Genomic DNA, 18652 nt, shown 5'->3' on the forward strand with positions numbered 1-18652 from the left:
AGATTTAATCAATTTATTAAATGTTTGATTATTATCATAATTATTATTATGTTTGAAAATTAAATACAAATGTATCCTAATAATATTTTGTGTAAGCATTCTAATGTTTACTAAGCCTACATTCTTTTTGTCAAAATAACTAGCTATGTTATGTGAGTAGAGATTTCCCCTATAACCTGTTATGACAGGGTTCCTGAAGCTTAAATAAAAGCTCAAAAACTTTACAAGCTTAAATAATATAATGTCATCTGGAGAAGGCCGGTCAAGAAATTGGTAATAATATTGGCTATAAAAATCCTGAACTATTTTCACTTTCGGCATTACATTAACAGAAGTGTATATACGCTTTACTTACATCTCACAGATGGGGTGGAAAAGTAGAAGACACTTCACACACATGGTTATCTAAATAGGGACATTCCATAGACTTCTATTAGTATTTATAACCAACTGTATATAAAAACAATCAAACCCTAGCCCACATCCTAAGCAGAAATGCTGCATTAAAAATAATTATTTTCTATCTCACTTTTTCTAGCTAGCTCACTTCTGAGTACAAATCACACACACACACACACACACACACACACACAAACACACACAAAGTGCTCCTTGACTAGCTAAATATTAACATGGACAAAAGCCAGACCATGCGTGCACCTTTGAACCTGAAGCACCCAATCTCTGCCTAATGATGTTGTTATATGAAGAAATAAACATGTCCATGTCAAAACTATAAACAAAACTTTTGTAAGGCTTTAGAAGACTTGGAAGTGAAACTTGTAGTGCACAGGTTTTATGGACTACTTTTATGAAGCATTTTGGAGCTTTACAGACACGGTCACTATGTGTGTGTACAGAAAAGAGAGCATAAATATTGTTCAAGACTCCTCTTTTGCATTTCACAGATCATCTAGGATTAAATCAAAATGATTCAAGTCTCTCCACAGAGACTTAACTCCAGTTTTGGGGAACCTTTGATTATGTTGACCTCTATCCACAAGCTTTGCTAACTTAAATTCAACAAATTATTTATTCAAACTGATAGTCTCCTTTTACAACCTTGGGGCCTGGTTTCACAGACAAGGCTTAGATTAAGCCAGGATTAGGCCTTAGTTGAATTAGAACATTGCCCGTAGCTATTTTAAACGTGACTTTGTGTGTTGAGACAAAACATTGGCACTGACATATTTTAAGTAACTTCCAGTTAAGACAGCTCAAACATGCATTTTAGCCTGGGAATAAACTTAAGCCTTGTCTATGAAACAGGGCATGGATGTAAAGTTTGGAAGGACATGAGGGTGAGTAATTACTTCTTTTTTTTTTTTTTTTTTTTTTTGGTGAACTAACCTTTTAAATCTTCAAGACTAACAACTGCATATTTGGTGAACCAGTGAACAGAATCACACTGGACAGATTTTTTGTCATGTTGTTGTGCACAACTATGTAAAAGACTATATTGTTTCACTACATTTTAGGATATCCAGTGGTCATAAATGGCAGAAAGGGGAATTATGTGGTCTGAGATAGAAACTAAACTTTTATCAAAGGGTCAAGAACTTACAACAGTTGTACACACCTCAGATTTGGAGAGGTTCAGAAGAGGGGAGATCATGGGAAGAGGAAGAGGATAAAGCACAACAACAACCCACAACACAATAGACAAAAAGCACACTCATTATAGAGATGAATGAACATTAAAATGTGGGGACAAGGACAAAAGAGTTGGGGCATCCCTCATAGGACAAATGGTTCAACGTGACAAGACAATAAACCGTTTGTAAATCATATTGAATAATTGGGTCATATTTGAGAATGAAGTGAGAACAACACTCAAAACAGCCACTAAAAAATGGATTGGTTTTGCACATATCTAGGGTTGGGTATCGAACTCTGTACTTTTAAGGGATTAAAAGTTAAATCAATCAGTACATTAAATCAATAAGCACATTAAATCAATCAGTGCCAAATTTCAGTACCTGAGAACGCATCTGGCACGAGAGTAATACTATTTAAATACAAATCCTGCATGTTCTGCGTGTCTCAGAATTAATGGCGCAGACGCACAGTTTCATTTCCCACACACACACACACGCGCTGTTTTCTGCCTCTAATAATAATGCTAACACTAATATTAATAAACTATCAAAACTTTATTTATTTTTTTAATTATCAAAAATTCTCTTCAGCTGGGCTTTGTTGTTTGACAAAAAGTTGTTTAATTTCATATGATTAAAAGATCAATTAAATTGATGTTCTATGTCTTAATTTGATTGCCAGAAAATACACAACACAGAATTTGTGAAAAACTAAAAATTTCATAAAAATGAATTAAAAAATATATAAATTAAAATGTTTTTTATTTATTTAATTAAGTAGCTAGTAGTAGCCTACTATTTACAGGTAAATATTACAGTATACATTACTAGGGATGTCCCGATCTGATCCACGTCATCGGTATCGTGCTGATACTGGCCCAGAACGCTAGATCGGAGATTGGAGGGGAGAAAAAAAATATGATCTGATACCTATTAGGGGTGGAACCTATTTTTTTACAGTCTATGGGTGGAACGCACATGTATTCGTATTGAACCGAAATGGTACGTGCGTCACGGTTCGGTGCATGGATTTACACGGATAATACACGGTATAAAAATAAATTAAACTCGCATGAACATTAATTAATGTAATGCGGAACTACTGTTAGATACGCACATAGACATATGCGGGTTCTTTAGGGACACCTAATCTGTAGCCCCGCCTTAGCTCTGAACGCGCGTCTATTTCGCTTCAAACGCTCGCTTTGGACGCGCGAATGGATTCACTAGACGCTCTATTCGCGTTTGGTGTGAACGCAGCATAATAAAGCGTTTTCAGCTTTAATTTGTATAATTCCATATAATTTCATATAATTTCCATTCAAATTGTGATATTAACATATCATTAACATTGTTTAGTTGAATATTAGCAAATTATATAATTCATAATAATATTCAATTACAATTACATTTAATTATTGTCCAACCTGTCATATTGGGGAATCCGCCCCTTTAAGAACAGGCCATCCACTCTAATAAATGATGTTCAGTGAAATGAGTGAAGGTCGCCTACTTTAACCCTTTACATTATTTATGAATATTGATGTAGAGTGACTATGATCATCAATAAAAATAATGGTTCAAGGTACTTTTCAGTACTAACTTAAACCTAATGTTGAAAAGTTGTGCTGTTTTGATATTCATAAACATGAAATAATATTTAAATGTATTTGTATACTTGCCAAATCAAGAAACCACACTGACTTTGTGTGTAACCGTTTACACGCTGAAAACCACATCTGTATTTCTTTACAGTGGAGCCTAATTCATTTCCTTGGAAAAACATTGCATAACATAAACATTAATTATTTATGAGCATTATTATGTGTAAGTGTTGTAAAAATGAGAATTCATGTGTCATACCGTGTAACAATTTAAGTCAGGCGGGATAACGCTGTTTTTTTCCATTGAAATGCATAATTTCACTTCATGGAGTTGAGGAAACAATAATAACATGATACCAAGTCCTGTAAAACATTTTCAGACATTTTGCATTTTAAATCACATTGCAGTGTTAAAATGTGGGTAAAGAACTTGAACAAGTAGGGTCACGTTTAAAGAAATCACAATATAATGAGAAAAAATAGTATATAATTTAAGTAAATCATTTTTTTCTGAGCTCTAAATATTGTTTACTGCATCACTTTATATATTCATTAAGTATTATTGATTTGAAAAGTTAATATCATAATATTTAGAAAATGCATTAACGTTATCCCGTATGACATTTTGACTGGTGTCGTCACATGATTCTCAGTTAAACCGCTTAAAATACATTGTTTAAAATTAAGATTTTAGTAATAAGTAAAAAACATCCCCATAAAGATAACTACTTTGATGTGCAGTTTTAACCTATTTGAATTTTTTATCAGTTGAAAACCTTATTTGTCATTGGCCCATCAACTGTTGTTGTAGACTATATACTGGAGAAGTATTTGTTCTCCATTTGAATCTGATGTTTTTATGTGGCTAATTGAGCAAAGTGCTTCCATATATTTTATTATTATTAGTATTAGTTCAAGAATAAAATAAAAATATCGGATTGATATCGGTATCGGCAAATAGCCAAAGCTGCGGCATCGGTATCGGTATCGGTATCGGAAGTGAAAAAGTGGTATTGGGACATTCCTATACATTACTGTTTTAATATTACATTACTGGTACCGGTTAAAATGTGAACGGTACCCTACTCTACACATCACATATTCAGAGAGATTTACGAATAAATGTCTTAGGTGCCAAAATAGCTCATCACTGTCTAATCTTTAAAGATTAACTCTCATGTATCCTTATCATAAGAGAAATATACCAAACAACTATCATGAACACACTCAGCTATTGATAAAATATTTTCACAAATACCAACAAATAGGCCTTTTAAAAATTCAGTGATATTGATATGTACATAGGAAAAACAACTAAAGGCATTTAAAGGGTTAGTTCACCCAAAAATGAAAATTATCCCATAATTTACTCACCCTCAAGCCAACCTAGGTGTATATGACTTTCTTATTTCATCCAAACACAATCAGTTATAGTTATCTTCCAAGCTTTATAATGGGAGTGAATGGTACCCTAGATTTTGAAGGCCAAAAAAAGAATCCACATGGCTCTAAATAAATATATATTATAATTAGTTATAAATACATTTATAACTTTATAAACTATAATCACTGGCTTCCGGTAATGGCCGTATACGAGTCGAGTTCTGGCTGAAGAGCAGTGGGGATTTCTTTAAGACTGCAAGGGAAGCTCGGCTTCCCCTATAATGTAAAAAAATTAATGGTCAAATATGTACTATTGTGTTAACATTTTATTGACTAAAAATGCGTCAGAACACGTTCATCTCGAAGACGAGTTCGTTCAGAATCAGCTACATATAGCTGGTCGGCTGACTCGATTTCCTTCTCATACATTCCCGTAGTGTCACAGTGCATTTCCCTGTTGAAGCCCAGCATCCATTGACTTATATGGGGCTGCTCTGAACAGTTTTCAGTACTTCGAAACTAGATGGTCATTGGATAAATGCTGCGATTATGTCCCGCCCACGGACGCTCAGCGTCAGAGACTGGGGGTGAATGAGGAGTGGGCTGGCCTGGACTCCGGGCTTCTGCGTGATGATTGGAGGGTCTGTCGAAAAGCTGCATCTCCTTTTGATTGACAGCGACTTTGTACTATAAAAAAAATAAAAAAATAATCACTGACGCTGAAGCTATTCGAGCTCAGTCCCATCGCGGATTTTGCAAGTGTAGTCGAAAGACAAACTGCCGCAACCTATTTCTTGGAATTTGCTTGGCGAAATTGCTAGCCAATTTCTTGAAAAGGAACGTAGGGCAGAATTTACGTATAAATAAATGGACAATCGTTATGATGTAGGCCGAAAATGAGCTTCCCCTCTTTGAAAGACCAGCAGCCGCCACTGCTGAAGAGTGACCTCTAAGTATGACGTAGGTGTAGCGTGATCTAGGTGAGAGTAGATCCCTCTTTTTTTTCAAACAAATAGGGCAACAAACTCAAGCTCCTCTAACATTTCAGAAAAATTTTTTTTTTTAAATCCCCACCCCTGCACTAGACAAACTATATCCAGAAAAATCTTAAACATTGTTAGGAATGCTTTACCTGAATTTTTGTATTAATACATTTTACAGTCCATACCGATTTCTTATCTGAAGTGACTAATTTACCTGTAGGCCTTTATTGCTAACATATTGCTTAATACTTCAAGGTTTTGCAATTGCAATGAATTAAGTCCGATTTTGCTACCAAAAAGGAACAACATCCAGAAGATTCTTTAAACTTTGTTTGTGTTGGTCATGTTGTCCAGACATGCTTGGACTCTGATTATTGTGCTTGATTGTGGCGCACTCTATTTACCCGTGGCACACCCAAAGCCTTGTTCCTGGCTATGCTCCTGCTTTTATGATTTTTTTTGTAGCTTGACAATCCCCAGTCACTGTATAAGGGTGAAAAAAGGGTGAGGAAATTATGAAAGAATTCACATTGAGTGAACTATTCCTTTAAGCTTATCTTCCCTAATCACTTCATAAGAATTTAATGGGATCATAATCCAAAGTAAAGGGCAAATATAGGTAAAGTGGGACAACTGGTAAAACTTAATCTTTTATGATTGTGCATATTCTTCTATTACTAAAAATCAACAATGTAATGTGTGATGACAGTGCTGCTTTTAAAAAAATATGATTCAACTGGTTATCAATGACAGATTATTACAAAGCACTCCAACTGGTGTCTCTAACTCTATCTTCATAGTATAGGTAAGTATGGTTTTTCTCCATGCAGCTCAGCAACAGCAGAGAAGCATTTTCCTTAGTTTATGCCAGTCACTATGGCACTATGACATGTTTGATGACATAATCTAATACTATGGATAATGAGCAGTGGACAAATGAGACAAAAACTGTTTATTTATAAAACTAAAAACAGCCTTTGACTAAAAAGAGATCCAAACTGTGCAGCATGAAGGAAGCATTATGGTTTGAGGCCAGACAGGCCCTGAGGAAATTATAGACTCAACCAAGAATTCCACAATGTACCAAAGTATTTGAGAATATAAGGCCATCTAAGAGGATCTTGTATAAACACTCAAACAAGTCCACAAAAGAATGTCTAAAGCAACATGAAATGGAGCATTATGAAATGGCAGAGGCAAAGCCCACTTCTGAAATATCTATAGAAATTCTGTACATTTCGGCCTACACAGTCTGCAGGTTTGTGTTAGATGCAACAAATGTACTATCCTTATCTAACAGCTATGTCCCTAGAAAAAAAGTGTGTGTGTGGGAAGGGGGTGGTTAGTTCCCACTAATTCAGTGGGGGTGGGGGGGGACAGAGGGGTAGTTACCAGGACAACCACAGACCCACCAGAGCTTTCAAAAAAAGAGGCAAAGGGGTTGCCAAGGGACTCAACTAACTATAGGGAGTTCTTCACACGTATCCCCAAATGTATGCTTGCTTACACAATCAGTGTGTGTTAACTCTATTCTACTTTAGATACACGTTTATTAAAGAAAGCATCTTTTACAGCTTTTGCTTCCACAGCATCAAAAAGAGACTATTGTAGTATGGACCTTCATACCCACACAAACAAAAACACATTTCATATCTGTTATAATAAATACCCAAGAGAACTCTTGTACTTTCAAAAAGATCGAGAAATGTCTAGCTATAGAAGAGCTGCAACAGGGAGTAAAAAGGAGAGAGATCTTTATTAAAGCCTTAAAAAAGGCAAGAAGGTCTGGTCCAACATTCATGTTCTCTTCACCATGGCAACTCCTTTTCCCAGGATAGAGACAATCTCAAGAGTAGGAATGTTTATGAGTGTCTCAGGAAGAGTTTTAAGGAGTTATGTGTGACAGCATCAGTGGGACAAAAGAACAGGAAAGAAACAGAACATACTGTATAAAAGATATATGCTTTTAAACTAACAATTAACTATTGGTTTAGAGTTATGTTCATCTTTCTTAATTGCTGCTATTACAAGTGGCGTATCTGAATTGTGTAATTATTAAACTACTGTGAAGTTTACACATGATTTTTGTCCCTATACGTACAGTACTGAGAAAAAGGATACAATGTAAAAGAAAAATATTGATAAAATATTAACGGTTTCATTTTGTTTACCATTGTCTCCCTTCAATAAGAGTTTCTCCCTATAAACGATTCTGGATAAATTGAGAATCACGATTTTCTGAATAGACAACTAAACAAAACAACATAATTTACTAGAGATTCTGACAAAAAGTTAATTGCTGCAGTCTATTTAAAAAAATATTTAATTAATTCGATTCGAATTCGAGTAGGCAAAATTAGCTGGATGACCTACTACTTTTTCCGGTAAGATTCTGAATACAATGTGCATACGATGGACACTTTACTATCCCATGAGGCCACGGGAGAGGATTTATGAATGGAAGTAAAGTGACGTATCTAACGCTGGTAGGTTGCTTGATAATGACAACATGGCGAATGTAGTACGTCCAGATAACATTCACACACACACACACACACTCATACTATATAGAACGTACCTTTTTAACGGTCGTGAAGTAATGACAAAATAAGTACCTACTCAAGAGTATGCGATTTCAGATGCAGCCTTGACTTCTTTCAAAACTGGATGAATCAGCGTTTTTGAACGAATCTTTTGAATCAAATACATTTCTTTAACAGTCTTTTTTCACCACCTACTTGTGTAACAATGTAATTGATACAATCTTTATTTGAAGCGTCATGTTACTTTCAAAGGGTAATTTACTCTTTTGATCGCTACCATAGACATCAGTATTTATACTCCGAACTATAAACTTTTATCCCAGTACTTCTGTGATAATTAGAATAATTGTAAGACAGAAATAATGATAGGCCTACTGTGTGGTTGAAAAGAATGTTTGTGAAGCTAATACATACTTATACATGACTGCTCTCTCTGGGTCAGCGGCAGCGCCAACGCAGATCTGAATGTTCACTGTGATCGCACCAGATAAAGGTTTAATAAACGTAGCTGGATCGTTGTCACTTACGAATAAGATTGCTGGGTGTTTGAATAAAGATCGCAATCTTTTAACGATTAATTGTGATTAGTCTAACTTGAATATATACTGAATAGATCATTATTCTAAATTAATCTGCTAACTGTCAAGTAGAAATGCATTGCCGGTATATATGCAGATTAATATCTACATACACTCTATTCAGGTTTTTATTAAAATAGGTTACTCATGCACACCTTACAGTCTTCAGCATGTCCATGCACTCATTCACATATTCAACAGTTACTCACTCACCCCTCCCCTTCATCTGCAACTCTCCCTCTTTCTCCAGTTCCTCTCTTATTCACTGACCTTTTAAATCTCCACTCCAACAAAAGAGACAAAGGGAGCTGGACAGCTTTCTCTCTTTCCCCCCAGCTGAGGGGGAACAAACACACACATACACAAGACTACAGCCCATCATTCCACAGGGGCACAGGCCTAATGCAGACGTACTATATCTCTTGTTTTCTTCATCATCTCTATTATTATCTCAGTTATTATTAGGAGTCCAACCAGGGCTGCTTCTGACTGTTATTGGCATAAGATAAATTAAACCAAAAATAAATACACAATTCTAAAATAAGAAGTTATACAACAGAAAACGTCAACATGCTTTTTTAAAACACTTAGCTAGTCCAAATCCGAGTCTGTTTTAAACTGTTAGTTAACCCAAAAATGTGTTTGAAATACATTTATTTTATGCTAAGTATATACTACAAATACATTTACATATTTATGTACAGCCGTGGTCAGAATTAATGGCACCCCTGGTAAATATGATCAAGAAAGGCTGTAAAAAAAACTATTTGCATTGTTTATCCTTTTGATCTTTCATTAAAAATGTTTGCAAAAATCTAACCTTTCATTGAAGTAAGATAATTGAAAGAGTGGGTGGAAATCACATTATGAAATAAATGTTTTTCTCCAAAACACGTTGGCCACAATTATTGGCACCATTTTATTAAATACTTTTTGCAATCTCCTTTTGCCAAGATAGGCTAACAGATCTGAGTTTTCTCCTATAATGCCTGATGAGTTTGGAGAACACCTGACAAGAGATCAGAGACCATTCCTCCATACAGAATCTCTCCAGATCCTTCAGATTCCCAGATCCATGTTGGCACTTCTTCTCTTCAGTTCACTCCACTAATCAGGTCAGGGAACTGGGATGGTCATGGCAGAAGCTTCATTTTGTGCTCGGTAACACATTTTTGTGTTGATTTTGATGTTTGTTTTGGATCGTTGTCCTGATGGAAGATCCAACCACGGCCCATTATAAGATTTCAAGCAGAAGGCGTCAGGTTTAGATTTTTTATCTGTTGATATTTGATAGAATCCACAATGCTATTTATCTGAACAAGATGTCCAGGACCTCCAGCAGAAAAGTATGCCCACAACATTAAAGATCCAACGGTATATTAAATTGTACACATGGGGTACTTTTTAATCCTTGTGTGCACCAAACCCAAAGCTCTTTTTTTAGTTTCATCTGACCACAGAACCCTGTGCCGTTTGAAGTTCCAGTCATGTCTGATAACTGAATTTGCTGGAGTGTGTTTTTGGAGGAGCGAAGAGGATTTTTCTTGAAACCCTCCCAAACAACATGTGGGGATGTAGGGGTTGTTTGATTATTATTTTATTTTTTTGGTAGGCTTCTGACCCCAAGACTCAAATAATCTCTGCAATTCTCCATCTATGATCCTTGAAGAGTCTTTGGCCACTCAAACTTTCCTCCTCACCGTGCATATTAAGACAATATAGACACACGTCCTCTTCCTGGCAGATCCGTAACATCTTTAGTTGATTGGAACTTCTTAATTATTGCCCTGATGGTCAAAATGGGGATTTTCAATTCTTTAGCTTTTTTTTTACAGCCATTTTCTATTTTGTGATGCTCAACAATCTTTTGATGCACATATTCTTTGGTTTTACTCATTGTGATGGATGATTAAGGGAATTTGGCCTGTGTTTCCTCATATTTAAACTCCTGTGAAACAAGAAGTCATAGCTAGACAATTTCATGTTTCTAGTCACCCTGGTGTGCTTAAAAAAAAAAAAGAAGAAAAAAAAAGTAAATATTAATGGGAATATACTTCAGAGATATTTTACTCGTAAAAAAATTCTAGGGGTGCCTATAATTGTGGCTAACGTGTTTTGGAGAAAACCATTTATTTCATAATGTGAATTTCTTTCTATTATTTCATAATAACTTTCATTTAATGTTGTGTCTGCTGGCTTTATTTCTTCAACAGCTTCAAGTTTAATGCACTTTCATGTTCTATACATTTACATGTTTATTTTCACGCACCGCTTCCTACGCCTATATTGAGACTTTTCTCTGCGATTCACAGTCTTTAAATGCATATAATTTGTGTTGTCATTAATGGAAAAATCTCTTTTCTTATAGTACTTGTAACAGTAAAGGAAGAACACAAAGTAACCCCAGTTTTGCATGGTGATTATCTGTGTTGTGGGCTTGTGGCGCAACTGGTAAAACAAAAAAGTGAGCTTGTGTGGCAGTGACCCGGGTTCGAGGAGGTTGCTATACAATGCTAAGATACAGTGAGGAAAATAAGTATTTGAACACCCTGCTATTTTGCAAGTTCTCCCACTTAGAAATCATGGAGGGGTCTGAAATTGTCACCGTAGGTGCATGTCCACTGTGAGAGACATAATCTAAAAAAAAAAATCCAGAAATCACAATGTATGATTTTTTAACTATTTATTTGTATTATACAGCTGCAAATAAGTATTTGAACACCTGAGAAAATCAATGTTAATATTTGGTACAGTAGCCTTTGTTTGCAATTACAGAGGTCAAACGTTTCCTGTAGTTTTTCACCAGGTTTGCACACACTGCAGGAGGGATTTTGGCCCACTCCTCCACACAGATCTTCTCTAGATCAGTCAGGTTTCTGGGCTGTCGCTGAGAAACACGGAGTTTGAGCTCCCTCCAAAGATTCTCTATTGGGTTTAGGTCTGGAGACTGGCTAGGCCACGCCAGAACCTTGATATGCTTCTTACAGAGCCACTCCTTGGTTATCCTGGCTGTGTGCTTCGGGTCATTGTCATGTTGGAAGACCCAGCCTCGACCCATCTTCAATGCTCTAACTGAGGGAAGGAGGTTGTTCCCCAAAATCTCGCAATACATGGTCCCGGTCATCCTCTCCTTAATACAGTGCAGTCGCCCTGTCCCATGTGCAGAAAAACACCCCCAAAGCATGATGCTACCACCCCCATGCTTCACAGTAGGGATGGTGTTCTTGGGATGGTACTCATCATTCTTCTTCCTCCAAACACGTTTAGTGGAATTATGACCAAAAAGTTCTATTTTGGTCTCATCTGACCACATGACTTTCTCCCATGACTCCTCTGGATCATCCAAATGGTCATTGGCAAACTTAAAACGGGCCTTGACATGTGCTGGTTTAAGCAGGGGAACCTTCCGTGCCATGCATGATTTCAAACCATGACGTCTTAGTGTATTACCAACAGTAACCTTGGAAACGGTGGTCCCAGCTCTTTTCAGGTCATTGACCAGCTCCTCCCGTGTAGTTCTGGGCTGATTTCTCACCTTTCTTAGGATCATTGAGACCCCACGAGGTGAGATCTTGCATGGAGCCCCAGTCCGAGGGAGATTGACAGTCATGTTTAGCTTCTTCCATTTTCTAATGATTGCTCAAACAGTGGACCTTTTTTCACCAAGCTGCTTGGCAATTTCCCCGTAGCCCTTTCCAGCCTTGTGGAGGTGTACAATTTTGTCTCTAGTGTCTTTGGACAGCTCTTTGGTCTTGGCCATGTTAGTAGTTGGATTCTTACTGATTGTATGGGGTGGACAGGTGTCTTTATGCAGCTAACGACCTCAAACAGGTGCATCTAATTTAGGATAATAAATGGAGTGGAGGTGGACATTTTAAAGGCAGACTAACAGGTCTTTGAGGGTCAGAATTCTAGCTGATAGACAGGTGTTCAAATACTTATTTGCAGCTGTATCATACAAATAAATAGTTAAAAAATCATATATTGTGATTTCTGGATTTTTTTTTTTGATTATGTCTCTCACAGTGGACATGCACCTACGATGACAATTTCAGACCCCTCCATGATTTCCAAGCGGGAGAACTTGCAAAATAGCAGGGTGTTCAAATACTTATTTTCCTCACTGTATATGTACAATATATGTGTACAATAATTTTTTGGGGGAAAAAATAACATTATGATGTCCAGAAATCAATTTCTATAGTACACTGGGTTCAATTTGCCATTTAATGAGATCTACTAATATATTTTGTCATTGCTGAGAATTTTCACGTGAATAAACCCATAGGCTAGATCAGCAAATGTAGCTTGTGTACCTTCATAATCTAGTGGTAGAACTTTTGCCAAGCGTGTCAGGGGTTCTGGGTTCTAATCCACACTCGTATAGTTTTTTTTTTGTTTTTTTTTTATCAAAACCGAATATGTTTATCAGTGGTTGTATATCAAGCAGGGACACGTTTGTGTGCATTATTTTATTTGACAAACGAATGAAATGAATACCCTGCTAGTTAACTGGAGATGTTTTATTTATTTGTATTAGGTACATCTGTGCCACGAGTTGTTTTAAAAAGTGGTGGGGACAATATCGACCCTGGCGAAAACCCATATTGCTCCGCGACGTGTCAACGATGGCCGCTTTGGACAGGTGGTATTTATAGAATAGGGGGCGGGACGCTTTACATTCTAGAGAGCATTTGATTGGATAGAAGATATGATGAGAAGCTGAAGTATGCGGTGATGTCATTAAAATCCATGATCCATTTTAACGGAAGAGAGGGACTGTAAATTTTGAATGCTTATATCTCCTAAATGCGAATTTTGTCAAGGGTTTGGAACACACCAACTTATACATAACCTTAAGCCTAACATATTCATACCAAAAGCTAAAAAACTAAAATTGATTTCAGGGGGCATTTAAGCTGTGTTATCATTTATAAATATTACTTTATTGTATCCATTAGCACACTTCAAGTTTACTTGAAATGCCATTGCAATGCGTTAAAGTTAAAAGTGTGTTAACAGTATAAGAAAAAAGTATGTTCAACACTCTTACAGTGTAGAATTGCAATTGTAATGTCACCAAAATACTTTTGAAGTTTACGCTGAGTGAATTCTGCATGTCAAAACTTAAATACAAGAGTATTTAAAGTGTACTTAAGTATACTTGGAATAGTTCTACTTTAGTACAAACAAGTAGCCTATATTAAATACTTCATATAACTTCAGCACTGCTTTTGGACAACTAAAATGCATTTATTACAAAATTAGTTGTTCCAATTTAACAGACTTTAAGTATACCAATTTATATTGGGCCACAAACACTTTTAGTTATACTAAAGTAGGCTACATACAAATAAAGTGTGATTAAGTATACTTTTTTTTTTACTAGGGCATACATGGACAGACGGCTAAATAAATGGGCTGGCTCCCACAAAATGATTGTCAGGTAGGTGTATCAAAAGCTGTTTGATTGGCTAAACAAAGAATCTGACTGGACTGTGGCCTCTTTTTATTTTACTGTTTACAAAGCCTTGAGCTGCAACAGAGATCATCGTTATATCTCTTCAGTGATATCTTAGTAGGATAAATTAAATTCTACAAAGACTTGGGAACCCAAACAATAATTAAAATTTGGCCAGAACATCCTAGTAACCAGCTATAGACCTTCGGTTAGTCAGGTTAGACACCATAATGAATTTAACGTGGATGAAAACGAGGCAACGTCTTTACAATGGCAAGCACTGTATAAAAGGTCCTAAATCATGCTATTTTCACAACTCACAAAAATGTTTCTATGGAGTTTTTGTATACTGAAAGCTGAACGATGTATTCATCAGCTGAACAATGCATGTTGTTAAACAACAGTACAATCCACTGAACGCACTTATATCCTCACAGCCTCGTTTTGTATTCCTTTCTAAACATGAATATGGCGCTACCCTGATTAAGATTTATAACACTCTGATAAATACCTAGAAGCCAGAACACCCTGATAAATGCATAGCAACTATTTAGAACACCCTGGCAACCAAAATAGCAAAATACTCCAGGCATATTCTGAATGTTCCAATCCAATCTGACTTCTGACCTATAATGCTGCCTGAATCATAATCATACACTGTTCGTTCGTTGGCCAGAGGAGAATGTTTTTTTCTCCATTCTGTCACCTGATTGAGTTTTGGTTCCTTGCCACTGTCACCTTTTTCGCCTTTGTCGCCATTAGCTTTTGGCTTGCTTAGCTGGGGACATTTAATTTAAAATGCCTGCATTGACACCATTATATGAGAACTGAACTGAGCTGGACGATGACATCACGATTTTCTCCAGAGAGGCTATATATATATATATATATATATATATATAAATGAACTAAATTAATAACTTGAAACATGAAACATCACTGAACTTACTTAAATTGGACTATGGTGCTATTTTCTTCTGGAAACAAACTTTGTTGCATTATTTTCCTCTTATCTCAGTTAAGCTGCTTTGAAACAATCTGTATTGTAAAAAGCGCTATATAAATAAAGGTGACTTGACTTGACTTAAGGGTGAATAATTATGAGTAACTGAAATTGAAAATGAGTAATTGAAAGAATTTTCATTTTTGGGTGAATTAGCCTATCCTTTAACTCACGCAACACCAGAAATTCTGTCATTATTCCTTATTACCATTATTAACTATTCACAGAATTTTCACATAATAATTGCCCATCCCAATAAGCAATAAACAAAACAATGAAGAAACATTGGAGTCTGTTTACACCTGTGTGTAGCACTATCTACATCTTCAGACCAGCTGAGATTAATGTTAATGTCAAGTGTAAAGAGTACAAAAGAGTACATAGTCTACCACCAAATAATCTAGCAATAGTAAATAGGTCCAGACACTGGACACGAAAATAACTCCAAAATTTGCCATTAGTGTGAATAAGATGCATAGGAATGCATTGTTTGATAAAAAACAAATATTGGTATATATGCCTCATATTAAACTCAAGTGCTCATAAATAACTAAATTTGAATGACATAATAAATTACATTTATTTCATGTTATACATACTTTTATGATCTCATTTCACTTCTTCATTTACATAGCATATTAGCCTATCTATCAGAACAACTCTCATCAAAATTGCATCTTCAATCAAGGATGTCTCCCAACTTAAAATTCACCTGTTTCTCCTCTGCAGTTTAAACATGGTATATCTGTGCAAATATGTTAAATTCATGAACTCCCTTAAATCTATTTCGGGAAGAGGACAACAATACTTTTCATCCACGATTTGTGTAATCAGAAATTAAATCATCAACGATTTAAAGTCCTTGAAGAGTCTCATGGGTTTAGTGTCCCAAAGACCATAGTTACTTTGTTTAAAGCAAGTTCATAATCGGAACGAGTAACTCTAAAACAAATCACCTTCACTTCAACATGAATAACGACACGATGAACACATTTCTACACTACTCTACAGTGTAAAACGCATTTACAATATGAACAAGTCTGTTTAAGTAAAACATTTAAAAACATTTACAGCGCAAACATGTGTAACTTACCTTCTATCCACGTTACTCTACTCTTGAGTTTGAAAGAAAGTTTATCCAACTTGGACGACTTTTAAACAGAGCAAATTCACACGCTGACCACAATGTCCACTGTGTGATTTACTCGGTTTACGGTAGAAAAAAATAATACAAAAAATAAAAATAAAACAACAATAATAATGATTATCACATCCCGATTCTTTTTTCTGCACGGGTTAGTAGCTTGGTTTGTAGTTAAAATGATCCATTTAAAAATGAGTGCTTTGCAATTTACTGGCCCTTTTCACAGTCGGCATATCGCGCTTCGGCAGCTTTTCAAAGTGAAAAGGTTTCGTTTATAGAAATGAATCACTAGAAGGGAAACTAGCGATAGACATCGGTTCCAGAAAAGGCGACCCGGAAGTGGTTTCTAATTGGTCAGATACGATGAGAATATGTTATTATTTTGGATTGTATTAATCAAGTCTGGCCCCGGTGGTCTCCCAAATTTGACTTTAACTTTAAAAGTTGACAACTTTTTCACAAAATTGCTCTTTTACCAACTTTTGAACTGTGTTTGTTGCTCAGTGTTTTGGATTAACTTTTCCAAAAGAAAAGTAAAAACTTTTTTTGATATAGGTTATATTAATTTTTTAAAGAACGCTTATAATTCAGTTGCTTGTAAAACTGTTCTATGGCGTAATACTTATAAGATAATATGATAGGCCTATGTTTTAGCTAGTTCATTTCAGAATTGTATGTACTGTATGTAACCCTCGTAGAGTAAAACTTTTAAGTGTTGTATTTTTTTTATTTTTTTTTACAGAGCTTTATTTACACATTTTGATTTTCAATACGTTGCTATTTAAACTTCCAAATCAGTCCTTATGTAGACTAGCCTCACAGATGACAACATTTTGTAATAGCACTTCTAAAAATCAGTTGCAAAATACACACTCATCTTGGCACCAATATAATTTACAACACCATGTTTTGCTACCAAATTGTATGTATTGTCTAATTATTTATGGAAAGTTTTCCTTTAATGCAGCAATTTCGAGGAACGTGAGTTCCTGAGCATTATGAATGATGGGACACAATTAGGAATTAGTGTGTTTTTAGGGATGAAGGCATTCATCTTTTTTCCTTTTAATTTACTTTAAATGAATCAACACTAAGCTGCTTATGATGTAGGACACTTGGAGACCTTAGACAGTAAGTCATTTATGATTCTTGTGCACTGTGTTACATTTAAAAAAATATATTATTACCTTTAAAAAATGGTAATGGAAATAGAAAAACAAAGAACATTATTGTATTTGTCATGTTCTTGTTTTTTTTTTGTTCCTGTTGCTCTTAGTTTAGATTCAGTGTTTACATTCACCTATCTTGTTTAGTTTCCTCATTTACCATTGTATTTAATGCCCTCTGTTCCCTTTAATGTTCATAGTCGAGTCTTTGATTTGCATGCAGAACTGTTACATAAATTTTTCTCCTATACTCCCACGTTCTGAGTTTTATGATATTCTTTGTTTTGGTTTGCTTATATCTGCTGCATCAAGATCCATGCACCTTTCCTCTTTGTTGCCTGCAACGTGACAAGTTTAAACAATGCACTCGAATATCCCCATAACTGTCACTATTCGAGTGTATTGTTTAAACTTGTCACGGTGCTGTGACATAGCCATGCAGACTTCCTAAACCTCATTCTTTGGTTGAAAACACTATTAAATAAAGAGCTGAATTTAAGCGCAGTAGTATTTATTTTTAAACAGCACAAACAAGACACTCAGGCCCTGTTTACACGAGAACGCTCGCGGGTGAAAACGTAAAAAATAAAAATATTTGATCAGATGTGCCGATCGTTCTTTTGTTTAGACGGCGACGGCGTTTTGGGGGCTTAAAAACTCAAAAAAGTGAAACCACCCTCCAAAGTGGAAATCTTAAAAACGCTCCACCGTCGCGTTCCCGTCTAAACGGTAAAAACGCAAAAGTCTGCTAGACAGTGAAGGCACCGATCAGTGCTTCACATTGCCACCTAGCCGCCTGGAGTGCATACTACATTGAATTTCACACACTTTTGCGTCACCATATGAACCCTGTTATATTCAGGATGCAGCCTTATTATGATGTTTGTAATGTTGTAATCAATTTTAGGTCTTGGAGTCTCTACTAACTAACTGATGACATGAAACAGACAGACATCCAAAATGCGCACTGTTGATGGTCCTGCAGCAACTGTCCCGACCTCATCATCGCTCATGTTGCACTAGTGCCCACTACTGGTGGAACCCGTGCAGTGAGTTTGAAAAGAATGCACTACCAAGCCAAGAGCATTCACTCCTGTTCGTGGAGATCTACCTTTCTGCAAGTTTAGCTCCTAATCTAATAAAACATTTAGGATTTTTGGATTTGCACTATTCTATAAGCCTCTCTCGG

General features: G+C 35.9%; 1 protein-coding gene across 3 annotated transcripts in view; it reads right to left on the reverse strand.

The window, feature by feature from the left end:
• plxnb1b (plexin b1b) overlaps positions 1 to 16578 on the reverse strand; it is a 72625-nt gene extending 56047 nt beyond the window's left edge. For 2 of the 3 annotated variants that reach the window (XM_084426585.1, XM_084426583.1), the window contains exon 1: positions 16247 to 16578. The gene's annotated coding sequence lies outside the window, so the exon portion shown is untranslated. Of the gene's footprint in view, positions 1 to 355; positions 382 to 16246 lie in introns of those variants that run through there. The other variant, XM_084426584.1, reaches the window with a different exon arrangement.
• Between the last annotated feature and the right edge of the window lie 2074 nt (positions 16579 to 18652).

Source organism: Rutilus rutilus (assembly GCF_951802725.1).
Source record: "Rutilus rutilus genome assembly, chromosome: 12".
Classification (NCBI taxonomy): Eukaryota; Metazoa; Chordata; class Actinopteri; order Cypriniformes; family Leuciscidae; genus Rutilus; species Rutilus rutilus.